Below are 15,424 nucleotides of genomic sequence, written 5' to 3' on the forward strand. Positions count from 1 at the left end.
ATGGGGATAGGTGTCAGGGTCGTAAGCCCCCTTGCTCTTCTCGACCAGCGACAAGGGAAGGGGACACGCCCCAACAAGGTCAGACCAGGATAGGCAAGGCCGACTGACTGCCCACTCCCAGCCCTCCCGGCAGAGGACAATCAGATGCATCAGGGAGACCAGTCACAGCAGGAACTCGTTTATTGAGGAAATCACACAGCTTTTATGTAGGGTGGGGGCTAGGCGGGAACCAATCAGCTTAAAGGTCAGCAAGGCATGGGGGATTCATGCAGGCAAGAATCCCACAGAACTATATGGCAAGCACGAGCTGATCACGTTCGCGGAACTGTTGTTAACCAATCCCTGACAGTGGTCCAGTTTATCGTCATGAACCTTTGAAACTGCCTTTGAGCCTTGATTTTGCTCTCTCGCCAGGGAGTAAGGAGTCAGCCTGAGTTAGTTAACGTCCCATTTGTCCCAACAGAGAGGGAACAGATAAAATAAAAGAATGCCACTTAATAGGGTCCTTTCCAACTGAGTGAGGGCAGAAGAAAGGGTGGGATCACACTCCAAAGGAAAGGGGGCAGCTCCATCAGGAGGTGGCCAGTGAAAACTGCATGGTATGGCAAATCAGTAGCAATGGGAAAGGGCAGGGGAACAGCCCTGGTCACCTTTGAAGGGAATGCTTGGCATGGTGTCTGTGTATATGTACTATACATATTAACCAGGTACACACATAAATATTTAATATATAGAAAATAAAGTGCTTTCTAACAGGCTCCCAGGCAGGGACAATTATAAATCATGTCACAAAATCGCAAAACAAAATTGAAACAATCAAAGAACACTACATCCAACATATGAGAAAACAACCAAACAGAATATGTACAATCTGGTTGTGTCCCAGGATAAACATCCTGTCATATACATGGTATATACATATATACTCTTTTACTCAATATATTATGACAAAATATATTTTAAATTTTTGTTATAGACAAAAACTAAAAAACAAAGCAAAAGAGAACCCCTACAAAAACACAATAAGGATCAAGCATGTGAGTCCTAGACTGACAGACAAATTGCTGCCTCCATGGGGGAGTCCCATTGCCATTGCTGGGAAAGATGTGCCAGCGTTCCTTCCTGGGGTGCAGTGCCTCCACATCCTCTAAGGTTGCGGTGGTAAATTTGGCATCACCAGTGGTGAGCAGGTCGAAGACACAGGACTGGAAATAGATGTCCTTTACTGGCATCCTCTCATAGCATTGAGAGTTGGCAGTCTCCAGTGTGTAGCCAGGCCAGGCCTGCACCAAGGAGGTGCAAGGCAGGCTGTGCCCCAAAATGGCAGACACCTGGCCCTGCCCATCATCGATGCATTCACTTAGGGGGCAGCCATTCACACATAGCTGGCTTTCCTCAAAGGACATGGCATTCGGATGGCAAGAGTTAGGTAGTGACCCAGCTGTCACACAAACACCGTGGTGCCTATGTAGCCAGCATGCATCTCCACGTAGTGGTCACTCTCCCTCTCCACCATATGCAGGCTTTTGGCTTCTCCATCCCCACCGCTGGTGGTGCCATCCACAAAGGCAGCTGGCAGGTCATCTGTAACAGCTTGGTATACTTTCTGACCTGCACACTCACAGTGAGCTTTGAAGATGATCAGGATCTTATTCATAGCTGTGGCACTGGATCCAGGTACCACAGGCACATTCATCACTTGAACTGAAAGGTAATTATTTTCTATGAGTGGCCAGGCCCCTTCTACTTTGCACGTTTGGAAGTGATCCTTGAAAGTTCTAAGATGAGGATCTCCAAACAAGCCACAAAAAAGGTAACAGAGAGGATTTTGGTCCCCTCCCCTGTGTTCTCTGGCTCCTGCGTGGCTGTGATAGTTACAAGGGTCATGAATCACTTCAGGGTGGTAGAGGACGTGGGTCCATCCTTAGAACAGTTCCTCTGGCTCATGAGGTCACTGATACCTAACACAGCAGAATGGTATACCAGGTTTGCCATGGCAGGCTTTTGAAGTTCGCTGGGTGCAGACAGCATAGGCACTCAGCGCCTTGCAAAACTCAGAGTCAAAGCCGTCAATAGCAGAGTTCAGGTGCAAAGTCAAGGACACAAATTCCGTGCGTGGTACATTTCTGGATTCGACACTGAGTCGGCTGTTGGCAGTCACCTGCGTGGAGCTGCCCGAGGCTGAGCAGCAGCAGTAGTAAGAGCGCCAGCGGCTGCGGGCAGAGCCTGGGGCAGCGGCGCTGCTCAGCCCTGCTGGCAGTGGCGGAGGCGGCGGCGGTGCAGGCAGGTGCTACTCTGAAGCCCATGTCCGTCCATGCAGGTCTCCTGGGCTCCGGCGAGGGCAGCGGCGTGGGCGCCATGGCCGCCAGGGCCCGTGGCTGCAGCAAGGACCAGGGGACGTGCCTTGCTTCCTTTTCTTCCTCCTTCAGGCCAGCGTAGAAGATGGGCCGCCGCCACAGCCATAGCCAGCGGTGAGCTGCGGGCGGAGCAAGTCCGCAGCGTCCGCAACGGGGAGTAGAAGCATCAGGGCGGTTGGAGGCGGTAGGCGAAGAGAGAGAGGTGGGAGAGAAGATACAAAGACCGTGAGCGAGTGCCCAGACCAGCCTCAGAGCGCGAGCGCCCGGCCTGGCCAGCGTGGACTCAGCGGGCATGGACCTGAGGGGCACCAGCCCTTGCCAGCAGCAGCGGGCGCCCGGGTATCTGCCTCTGTACTTCTAATAAGATAAAAAGATATATTTCTACCTGGATATGTCATAATTCTTGTTGATGCTGACCATGAGTATTAGAGAATAATTAACTCTTGTGTGACTTCTAATATCTGTCTTTTGTCTTCCATAGGCGTCTTGTATAATATTTTATTCCCCTTGGTTTTAAGAATGAATGAAATGTTATTAATACTTCATTAATGTTAATTATACTGAATTTACCAAAATTTTCTCCGATTCTTGTGCTTATTTCTTGCATACTACTAAATCCCTATGAAATCTTTTCTCTCTTACCACCTTTTCAGTCTTTCTTATGCATCTTTCAGTTTGTTCAGCAAGGGTGGGGGACTCGATGAATGTTAGTCTCTGTTCCACCTTCACCTTAGTGAGAATGGCAGTCCAGCAAAATCCAAGGTTAACAGTTAATTTTCATTAACACTTTGAGTATATTACCATATTCTCCTCTAATATCATTTGTTGCTCACGAGAAATGCCCCTTATTTTCTCTTGGAAAAAAAAAAAGTAAAAACAAATGCTTTTGAAGGTTACCACCCTGGGAACCCACATTTTGTCTGTTGTGTATGAAATCAATGATAATGAGTTTTAAGGATGAAATGCTGCTTTCTTCAATTCTCCTGTTAAGATAGAGCTTGGGATTGTCAAAATTGCTTCTCTACATCACTCAAAAGTCTCATAAAGTGAGACAGACTAGAGGTTTCTTCCCTCTATCACAGGGCTGATATCTTTATAATTGATAGCAAAGGATATGCCATCTTGCATATTCTCTATAATTTTACAAATTTTGGTACAGTTAGAGAAAGATAATAAATGACAGGTGAAATTGGAAGAAATTCTGTGTTATTTTATTCTGTAAACCCAGATATCCATCAAAAGTCTACAGTGACAGAAATATATACTTGTCACCTTAGGATTAGGCCAGTTCCTACTGTGTATGTATTTACTTTATAGTTGCTTCTTTAGGAAATAACCACAGAAGAAACATTTAATATGTAATATGTAATTAATAAGTAACATTTAATATGTCACAATACACAACTGTGTATGTGCATATTCTTCCATACTCTTATATTATCTGGGCTTTGACTGGCACTTAATTGTGTCCTGCTCTTTGTTGAGGGGTAGATTCCACAGAACTTTCTTAAGGCAGGCATGACCCTTCTGACTGTTCATAGACAATCTCTTGCTAAAATGTCTAAAACTGTCTCTGGGCTTTGGGAGAGGGGGGCAAGGGAGTGAATTCCTTTCCACAGTTGATTGTACAACACCCTTGGGTCACACTGGGTCAAGAAAGTGAGATGAAGAAGCATAGGACATTCCTGACCCCCTTTCATCTCAGAGACCCAGTAATGATGGTGCCATGGAATATGAGATGTGCATTTGTTCACACATTCGAACACATCCTGAGCACCCACTGTCTGCTCAGCTGTGTGTTAGTCATAATGAGGGCTCCACTGAGCTACATGAGTCATGATCTATGTCTCCATGCAGAACACAGTCAGAGAAAGGGTATGACTGACAAACTTGTCAACTCATGAAAGGCAGAAATTAAGTAATAATTTGAACATAATCTAAGAATGAACTGTAAAAACAAGACATACTTTAGGTAATCAAAAAATAACCAGGTAATTGTAGCCTACAATTTTTTGCAACTTTTCATAGTGAAGGTTGAGCTTGAAAAACAGAAAATTATGTGGATTAGAAAAATGGAGGAGTCAGGTTATTTCAAGTAGAAGAAATAGCTTAGGCAAAGAAAGGCAAAAATTAGTATAATTTGATTTGGAGAAAGAAATCCACTTACCTGCTAATAGAGAGATTAGGTGCACATCTGAAAGTCTATAAGAGAACTTGAGCATCTATCTCATTAATCTAGAAAATTATGAGAATATTGCTCCCAATAAGGCAAAAGACTCATTATTCTTCACCATCAGGCAAGTTCTAAAATTCATTTTTAAATGCTTCACCTAAAGAAACACTTCCATACAGGCAATATCCACAGGAATTAATGGGTACACCCTAGTGATGTCATGTCTGGTTCTTATTAAACATATTAATGAGGCCTTAATTCTTTGAAGAACGTAAAATGTTCTGCCTGTCATAAGCCAAGTATGAACATTAATAAATCCAAGTGAGAGTCCCCTCATTCATGCATACTGGGGACTCCTGTAACAAATTTGGGGGACATTCAAACCAAATCAATGGCATTCCACATTGCTGCTGAAGTGCTCATGATTTGAAGCTGACACTGATATTTTAAATCTTACTTCCACCAAAAAGGCTGCCACTTCTTATCTCATCAGAGGCTACAAAAAGACAACAAAATCTTAGTGGGAATATTTTATAATGAAAGTAAAGGGGAACAAGAACAAACATTTATGAATGTTTTGTTATGTCCCAGCACATAGCACTGCATCAATTTATATTTTATTTTATCCTCAGTTCATCTAGTGCAGCTGTGTTAGTCAACTTTCTGTTACTGGGACAAAATACTTGAGAAAACCAACTTAACAGTAGAAAAAGTTTATTTTGGTTCACGTAGTCAGAGTATTGAGTATGGGTCCATGGTTGGTTGACTCATTTTTTGGAGGGGCTTGTGGCAAGATGACATACCATGGCAGGAAGCAAGTAGCAGAGCAAAACTGCTCACTTCATGGTGGCTGGGAAACAGAAAGAAGAAAGGTCTGGATCCCAATATCACCTTCAAGGGCATGCTCCCAATGACATATGTTTCTTCCACAGGCTCCACCTCCTAAAATTCCTACCACCTTCCAAGAGCATCAGAGGTTGGTCTCCAGGTCTTTAGCATATGGGCCTTTATTCACATTTAAGATCCAAACCATAATGGACACATCTTATAGAATAAGCTATCATGGTTCATTTTTATTTTGGGTTCAGTGAGGCTTCCCTTATGGGAAAAGGGAAATGTGTGTCCACTTTCCTGCTTAGTGTATATAGAGACTCACCAAAACCCTCTGACGATGGAGAATCACAAAAAGCATTATGGTATATGCCATGGTTATTATCTAGACTCAGTTATTAGTGTAAGTTCCTGAAATGTGCAGGATTTGGGAAATTGAGGGGGACATTCACTGATGGGAAATTAATTCTGGAATTTGGTTTTCTAGTCAAATTATACTTATGACAATTTATTTTGGTACCAGGGATTGAACTCAGGGGCACTCAACCACTAAGCCACATCCCCAGCCCTATTATGTATTATTTAGAAAGAGGGTCTCACTGGGTTGCTTAGCACCTAACTTTTGCTGAGTCTGGCTTTGAACTTGAGATCCTCCTCCTTCAACCTCCCAAGCCGCTGTGATTATATAGGCATGCACCACCACGCCTGGCTATAATACTTTTGTCTTAAGGTTTGACTCACCTCTAAAAAATGAAATGCAGTAGGAGGGAATACAAGAAGAGCACATAGTCTCACAATTTTAGAAGCTAAGGTGACTGTGGTCCTAGCCCCCTGAAAACAGAATCTAAATGGGGATTTAAGTGCATGTGGCTTATTGCTGGGGGAAGGGTATGGGAGTAGGGAAGATGCTCTCAAAAGATGGGGGGTGAGCGGGGCAGGAAGAGTCAAGGGAAGGAGGTGAGCTGAAATTTAGCCTCAGCCTGATCCTGTGGGGGTTTGGAGTGTGAACTGCACCAGAGTGGGTCCTACCTTGGGACTGGCCTCATTTATTTAAGGGTCAGTCAATCACTGGGTATTGTTGCCTCCATCATGTGTGAGGGGGAGGTCTGTTAATTTCCAAGGAAAAGTGTCTTCTATTTGGAAGGTTTTCAAGAGAAGAAAGCAACTCTTGGCAGCTGTTCATGAAACAGTCATAGCTGCTGAGAGATGGGTCAGCCAGCCTGTTAAAGGCAAACCAAAATGGGAATTAGTAGCACCTATGTCCTCTGTTAGCATCTGTGGCATTCATTATCCTATAATGGGCAATAGGAGATGTACTTGATGAGCTTCCTTGAAGAACATATTAATTAAAGCAGCCTTCAAAGATGAATGGGACTTCAACAGGCAAAGATCTATTGGCAGCATTTCTTCCTTGCTCTTTTGATGTCAGATAGTAGATGCTACAGACACTGTACATGAAATTCTGGTATTTCCAACTCCTCTTGCAGTAAAGGCTACCTGCTGCCCACTATAATCTTTTACCCTTTTGGAGAGAATGAGATTGTAACTAAGAAGTAACTGTTTAGCCACAGGTCATGTCGATTACAGTTCTTGCATCTACACTTGGCTATGTGATAAATTCTCTCTGTGGGAAGTAAGTAGCAGTGACAACTGGCATTCTCAAGCCAAGGTTGTTAGAAGCAGGTATGCCTCCTCCATGATCTTTTGGCCATTTCCATCAACTGTCCTATGTGAATGGCAGAGGCATAGGAGGAAAGAGACTAGGTGTCCCATTGCTTATGTAGAGAAGAATTATCTGCTGATTAGAACCTTAGACATAAACCATTATACATTCTACTGAATTAAAATACCTAGTCACAGAAATGTCTTCATTACTAAGAAACTAACAAAAATTTTTCCAGAGTGATAACAAAGCAGTGCTTCATCTGATGCAACACAGTATTTCTCTTCTGGTGTTGTCTTGGGTTTTGCCTCCTTTCATCTGTGCATTTCATATAGTTTTGCCATGGACTGGTCATGTCCTTAAAATAGAACTTTAAAGCTGTCAACAATTCTACTTCCCCCTTATAGTTGTTCAAATTTTGCAATAAAGAGAGTGATGTCATCTGTAGTGGGTTGAGAAGGCCTCACCTTCTCTGATCCCTACCAATTCCTCTTCCTAGTGTTAGATTTACTCAGATACGTGTGTATTTGTAAGGTACTGCAGGACTTTCTTCTATCAGAACAATGGTTTCTACATTTTTACCACAGGTTTTCTGGAATGAGACAACATTTAGGGATTGGCATGGGGAAAGAGAGTGTCAGGCTCTGACATTTTCGCAAGATGCAGGACTTGCTATTTGTTGATCCTCCTGAAATGCATGTTCATTTAGAGATACACATTGCATCTTGATACTTCCAGAGAAAGGCAGAGCTCAGGGATTTGACTTGTTACCAATTTCACACTCGATTTTGCACTGTTAACATACAATGAACATAATAATTCAGTCATTCGTGATAAGGAGTTTCAAATTTCCTTTCAAATAGGCAAATTTCTTCATTATTGTCAGAGAAATAAATATGACAAGTGAGATTGTCTTCAAACTTGAGTACAAGGTAAGTAAGATGCAGGTATGGAATCATTAAAAATAGTTCAGCATGACAATGACATATCCTGTATATTTACAAAGCTTGTGAGTGATGAAATGTTAATGTCAGCATGCTCATAAATTTTAGCTTTCAACAGCATATAATACCTAGAACAATAATTACAGACATTTGGATAAATGCTCACTCTAAAGAAACATTTAATGAAGGTGGCATCTGCTTTCCAGGTTTAGTTGAGACAAAATTTAAACCCAGGACATATCATATAACATGTATATTCCTGAGAGATATGACATCTCATTTTATAATCAATCCTCATTTGAATTTCATAGTTCACTCAGAAAGAAATAAGCAGAGAGACTGGCAATAAATCAAAGAAGTACCAGAAGCATGAAAAATGTACATGGACCTCAGCTCAACAGATTTCTAATGCCTCACATTATTTAAGATATTTCTATTTTAAATTATTCATAAGTTTACTGATAAATTATTATTACTAAGTATGAGTTTTTGGGAAAAATCTGCCATTCTTTCAGGTTAGAAATATCAGGCAAACTTACAAAATTTGAATGAACTCTTCAGAAATTTGGGAAAAGAATTCTGTAACTGAAAGCAGACACTGTATTTTCTCTGTCTCATAAAAGATGATTTTATTATAATAATTTGCTTTCCACAAGGCACTGGAGTTTTGTCACAGCTTAACATGACCATGAATCATTAAAACCAGGTAATATTCCCCCATCGTCCACCCCAGCGGCTCACATCACTGCTCCTTCAGACCTGCTTAACTTTGAAAAACATGTCTCCCAACACACAGCTTTTCCCCAAAAAAGTCTATTTGGGTAATCTATGGTGTCTGAGAAATGTGCCATGACCGCTTTTTGACCCACTGACACAGCTATAGGCTTTACCATTTTGCTTACTACAATGCCCTAGCATTGTAAATACACAGAGTCACAACCTTTATTGTTTGCCAGATGGGCTGTGAAATGTACGCTAATGTTAATAGGATTACACAAGTTTGTTTATTGTCTGAAAAATAATATGAGCATTATCCTCTATGTTTTTTCTTCCCTCAATGGGTTTTCCCTTTAGCAGGTATTAGGAAGTCTAATTTTGGTTAAGTAAATATCAGCTTTCAGCCTCACAAATGGCTAGTTCATTTAGGCACATACTTTAATGATATTAAGTGTGGAAAACAAGAAGAATTAGCCAGGTAAACTAAAGCAAAAAGGACATATTCTAATACAGAACCATACATAGCAACTTGCAGCAAGTACTATGTCATGCTAGAATTAAATATAGTGAATCAACTTAAGTCAATTCTGGGCCAATGAACCACACATATGTTATGAAGGTCAAACACAAGTATACAGAATAAATGACATAACTGCAGTACCACTGTCCTTCAAATCCTCTGTTGTTTCTCTTTGTATATAGCTATTCAGATGTGATCCTATCTCTTTTCTAAATTTGACTTCCCACCAAAAATCAGAAGTTGAATTTAAGATTTGAGTTCAAGGAGGTTGTGAGGGAGTGGAAGATCATACAGTGAAGGAAGGGGAAGAGAGATGGGTAAGGAAGAAGGCCCGTAAAGGGCATGTTGCAGAGTGGGACACTGATGGGAGCAACCAGGACTCAGTTTCACTGGGGATCTCATGGAAGGCTCTGTGGAGCAGGCCTTATAACTGCCCCAATTAGAGGCATTTGTATCTCCTCATCAGTTGAGAGCCACTCCTGGAATATCACATCCCTGTGTGCAGGATAAACATAATCAGTCTATCAAAGAGAGTTGCTAGTCACAAAGATGCAGCCATGCCCAGAAACTTCACAGAGGGTTCCAATGCAGTTCAAGAATTCACAGTCTCTGCAACTAGTGTCATTGCTCTGTGGATGTGTCTACATCTTTGTCATGTTATGCCAGAACCAAGGCTTGAGATCTGAGAGAACCCAGTGGGAATGTGGTTCTGTCATGCATTTGTGGTGAATAAGTTTTTTATGCTTACAGTTTTGGTTCTGGAAGACATTTGTTTATAAGAAACATATCACATAGTTTAGGGTTGAATCCCATCCCATACTCCAGTCTCTGCTTTCCCCTTTCTTTACCAAAAATATGGATAGATAATGGAGAGTGAACCCAGATGGGGCTTATGTTCCCCAAGACTACCCTCAAGTCTGTCAATTTACTAGGACACACAGAACTCAAAAAAGCTTTTATGCCCATGTTTTGGTTTATTCAGGTGAAATAACTCATATTAAAATCAACAGAGGAAGACACAGAGACAAACCCACATAAATACAGTGATCTCATACTAGACAAAGGTGCCAAAAACATTCATTGGATAAAAGATATCCTCTTCAAATGGTTCTGGGAAAACTGGAAATTCATATGTAACAAAATGAAATTAAACCCCTATTTCTCATCATGCACAAAACTCAACTCAAAATGGATCAAAGACTTAGGCACTAGAATAAAGACCCTGCACCAAAAAGAAGAAAAAGTCAGCCCAAATCTTCACCATGTTGGCTTAGGGACTCCTAAAGCACAAGAAGTAAAACCAGGAATCAATAAATGGGATGAATTCAAACTAGAAAGCTTCATCTCAGCAAAAGAAACAATCAATAATGCAAAGAGATAGCCTACAGAAATGGAAGAAAATCTTTACCACATGACTTCAGATAGAGCATTAATCTCCAGAACTCAAAAATCTCAACACCAAGAATACAAATAGCCCAATCAATAAATGGGCTAAGGAACTGAATGGACACTTCAGAGAAGAAGAAATAAAATCAATCAACAAATATAATGTTCAACATTTCTAGCAATTAGAGAAATGCAAATCAAAACTACTCTAAGATTTCATCTCACTCCAGTCAGAATGGCAATTATCAAGAAAACAAGCAACAATTAATGTTGACAAGGATGTAGGGGGAAAGGTATACCCTTACATTACTGGTGGAACTGCAAATTGGTGGAACCAATATGTAAACTTGAAATGGAACCACCATTTGACACAGCTATCTCACTTCTCTACTTATACCCAAAGAACTTAATATCAGCATACTATAGTAACACAGCGACATCAGTGTTTATAGGGCCTCAACTCACAATAGCTAAATTATGGAACCACCCTAGGTGCCCTTCAACAGATGACTGGATAAAGAAAATGTGGTATGTATACACAATAGAATATTACTCAGCCTTAAAGAAGAATGAAATGATGGCATTTGCAGGTAAATTGATGGAGCTGGAGAATACCATGCTAAGCAAATTAAGCCAATCCCAAAAAACCAAAGGCCAAATGTTTTATCTGATATGCAGGTGGTAATTAACAATAAGTGGTGATGGTTAGGGAAGACTAGAGGTAGTTTGTATTAGACAGAGGGGAGTGAAGAGAGGGGAGGTGGTATGGGGGATAGTAAGGATAGTAGAATGAATCAGAAATTATTACCTTATGTGTATATATGACTACTAAACTGTTGTGATTCTACATCAAGTACAATTAGATGAGATGAATGAGAAGTTATACTTCATTTATGTATGATGTTCCAAAATACATTCTACTGTCATGTATAATTATAAAAAATAAAAAATATATATAATTCTTTAAAAAATCAGCAAAGGAAAAACACACATAGGACAGAGTTTGGGAAAAACCAGGCACAAGCAATGGTCCTCTTCTGGTGGATTCATGTGAACAGCACTTCACTCTCCCAACAATGATATGTAGTAAGGTATGCAAAGTATTGCCAACCAGAGAGGTTCACCCACACCTTGGTGTCCAGGAATTTTACTGAAGACCATACACATAGGCATGGAGCATCCACATGACTGAGTTTAACTACTCTAATAACCAACCCTCAAGAGGTCAGACTGATACAGTATAGCCCAAAGCTCTCAGAATGACAGGTAATATTTCAAGTGACCCAGAGAGTGATTGAGGGCCTTTAAAAAGTATCTTCAGTAAAAGAGGAAAAAACATTGGAGAATAAAACAATCTTCCTTGTAAAAAAGCAGCAATGATATTGTTCACAATAAAGAGGAGTTTTGTTTGTGGAAAGAGTCATAATTGTGTTTATTCAAGGATGCTCAATTTCTCAAGTTATACAGAAACACAGATGTAAGATGGAAGGGCTTTAAGAATGGGATCTAACCAAAGAATTAAAGGCCAAATGTTTTCTCTGATATGCAGATACTAATTCATAGTGGGGTGTGGGATAGAGGTACTTTGGATTAGACAGAAGGGAGTGAAGGAAGGGGAAGGGACACAGGGGTAGGAATGATAGTAGAATGAATCAGACATTATGACCCTATGTGCATATGTGATTACATGATCCGTGTAACTCTACATCATGTACAACCAGAAGAATGAGAAGTTATACTCCATTTTTGTGTGATGTGCCAAAATGCATTCTACTGCAATGTATAACTAATTAGAACAAATTAAAAAAAAAAAAAAACAGAATGGCTCTAACAACATGTCAATAGGACAAATGTATAAATGTATAAAAATGCAAAGATACAGTAGTTTCTAGGAAAAGAAATCAGCATGAGATTCAGTGTTTCTTCTCATTCGATTGTGTTAGTCTGAAAGGAAGCACCAGAGCTAGGCTCTCTAGTACAAGTACAATGTCATTCACAAATACAAAATTTTCTACTAAGCATGTCTTTAACAACAAACATGAACCAGATAAACATGACTAAAATAATGTTTCATTTACCCTAATATGAACCAAATATGATCATATAATCAGCATAGAATTATTAGTGAGATACTTTACATTCTTATTTAAATTCTAGGTCTGCAAAATTCCATGTGTGATTATCTGTAGCACATCATAATTTCAGACAAGTCACATTTCTCATGGACAGTGACTTCTGCATTGCACAAAGCAATGCTGGAAAATAATCATTCCCTTCTCTAAAAGCCAGTGAGTCTGTTTAGGGCCTTCTCTTGTATATATTTTACTATACACTGTTTAAATTTGGGTAGGGCACAGACTTTAAAATCTCTAGTTATCCTATTTGGTGCTATCATTCTTTTTTCCTGAACAATATTTTCTAAATTTTTATCAAATTCTCTCACATATAATTTCTTGCACATGTAGCATCATATTAAATACTTTAATGATAGATTATTAGCCCTACATAAAACAACAGAAAATGGGTTTGGAGAAGTTTGGCAGGCTTCTCAGAGTCTCAGGGGTAAGAACAGGCCAAAGGCCAAAACTTCAATCTGTTTCTCAGCTGAACTTCTCAGCTGCATCACCCCAAATAAAATGGGGGTGAAAAGAGTAATGGCCTATAGCCAAAGTGAACCCTGGGACATAAAGTGACACAGAAAGGCTTGGCAGTAAAGAGGCAGAGCTATAAGCCCTTCAGAGCTCTCTTTTCAAACAGGAAAAGAATGAAATCTCTTTGAAAGATCTGCAATTCCATTAGGGGCCTTAGATCTTAAGATATAAGGCCACCGCCTTAGACCTGTTGAAGAATGAAACTATTATTTACAAACACATTTTGATTCATGAAGTCACATTTCATATTAATTCCTGGGAACTTCAACCATGTCTACAATCATTTGGGGAATTGCAACATTGGAGCCCAAAGCATCTTTTGAATTGACCCAGTGTTTTCAGATATCATGAAATTTTTGTTCACTGTTCAACAACCTGCAGTTCTGAGGCAAACTCCTGAAGCAAGTTACTTGGTCACAGGCTTTGAACACTGCAAAGTACAAGCACTTGTTTTATTTCTTCATCAGCCAAGAAATAATAACTCAATTCCCCACTAATTTACCCCCTACCCTATTGGTATTAGTCACTCCTCAGTTTACTTTAATGACTTCATTATTTAATCAATTTGTCTAAGAGTAGCACTTCAGTTATTGGTATGTTATATGGTTGCAACCCAGCATCAAAAGTTCACTTGAGAAATAATGATATGCCAAAAGGACAGGTTAATGGAAAGAGTAATTCTTCAGTCTTTTCTATCACTGATTTTTTTATCTTTCCTACACATTGGAATCATCTGAGGAACTTGAAAATCACCTGGGCTCTCAACAGAGATCTCAGCATAATTGATCCAGGATGTGGTATGGGCATGAGAATCTTCAAAGTTTACTCTAATTCTAATGTACAGCCAGAGTTGAGAATAACTGCTCTGTAATCTCTAAATATTATCCTTTAATTAAGTTAGCAGTGTAAACCTAAGCAAAGTAAATGGATATTTCCTAAGATTTATGTAAAAATACCTTTAGAGAATAAAGGCAATATTATGCCATCAGTTTTACTAAAAGGTAAATGTAAACATACAGTCAAACAATATTTATGCTATGGATATTTAGTAATACATTAAAGATATAACATCTCCGATACACTCTTTCATAGGTTGAGTCCCAGGTGGTTTTGTCCCAGACAAACAGTTGACTTTGTTAGTCATTTGAGATAAGATGAACTTTCCACTCCAGGTACCTGACATGTCTATCTATACTTTTTGATTCCAGTAATTTTTTCCTTTAGAAAATATTATCTTTGCCATATGGTATATTCCATTTCATTTGCCACTTATTTTTGGAAGTGGATGGAATGTAATAAAGAATGACAACCCACTTTCTATAAATATAGTCTGTTAACTTTACTATCCATCCCCCAGACTTTTACTGTGACCATGTCTTTGCTGCATTTCCTCCATGCTCAAAGGTTGCAAGGAAATGTTGGAATATTTTGGAAGATGGAATCCAGTCGCACTCCTTAGTCTTTAGCTTGCCATTCTTTGAATCATTTTCTCTTTACCTCTCACACAGTTTAGCAATCCTGGATTTCATTTTTCTCCCTCATAAATATCCTACACACTAAACTTCACCTCCAAGTTGGCTGATTCACAGTTGGAATTTATCTGAGGTACACTCATGCTGGTGTAAATATTCTATCAATTTTACAGATTAGTAAATTAACTGTGAGATTAATTTATCTACATAAGGTCCTATTGTGCATAAATGAGAGAACCAGGATTTGAACCCAGAAAGTGACTCCAGAACCTACAGCCTCGAAAGTATAATTACCAAACTCAAACTACCAGATGGAGGATTGTCAGATAATTTTAAAGCAAGGATTGGTCTTTTGATCCTTGCCCCTAGAAAACCTTGGGATAGCTTTTGGGATCCATGTCTGCAGAATGATGAAGAAAAAGCAGGATTGCACAGAAAGAGAAACTGAACTACAATGAAGTTCCAACAGAGGTCTCTGCCCTTGGAGATCTCAGGTTCTAAAGTGATGGATCATTTACCTGGGGGTGATGGGCCCTTGTTTTACACTCCTACAGTGATCAGTCGCTGGATAGAGGCTGTTCTGGGAGAAGATATGACTTTGGAGGAGATACCTGAAAGCTGTCTTCTGCAGCTTCCTTGCAACTGAAAAATAAGTTCTCCACTTCCAAAGGGAGACCTTAAGGAACATCATGGCATTCATGCCAGGGTTA

The 15,424-nt window shown here is 39.9% G+C and overlaps 1 pseudogene across 1 annotated transcript; it reads right to left on the reverse strand.

The window, feature by feature from the left end:
• Positions 1–748: 748 nt before the first annotated feature.
• On the reverse strand, positions 749–2,375 carry LOC306652192 (repulsive guidance molecule B-like; annotated as a pseudogene). Its single transcript has one exon. The product of its transcript is annotated as a repulsive guidance molecule B-like (transcript).
• Positions 2,376–15,424: the final 13,049 nt, after the last annotated feature.

Source organism: Sciurus vulgaris (genome assembly GCF_902686455.1).
Source record: "Sciurus vulgaris genome assembly, contig: HiC_scaffold_139_arrow_ctg1, whole genome shotgun sequence".
Lineage (NCBI taxonomy): Eukaryota > Metazoa > Chordata > Mammalia > Rodentia > Sciuridae > Sciurus > Sciurus vulgaris.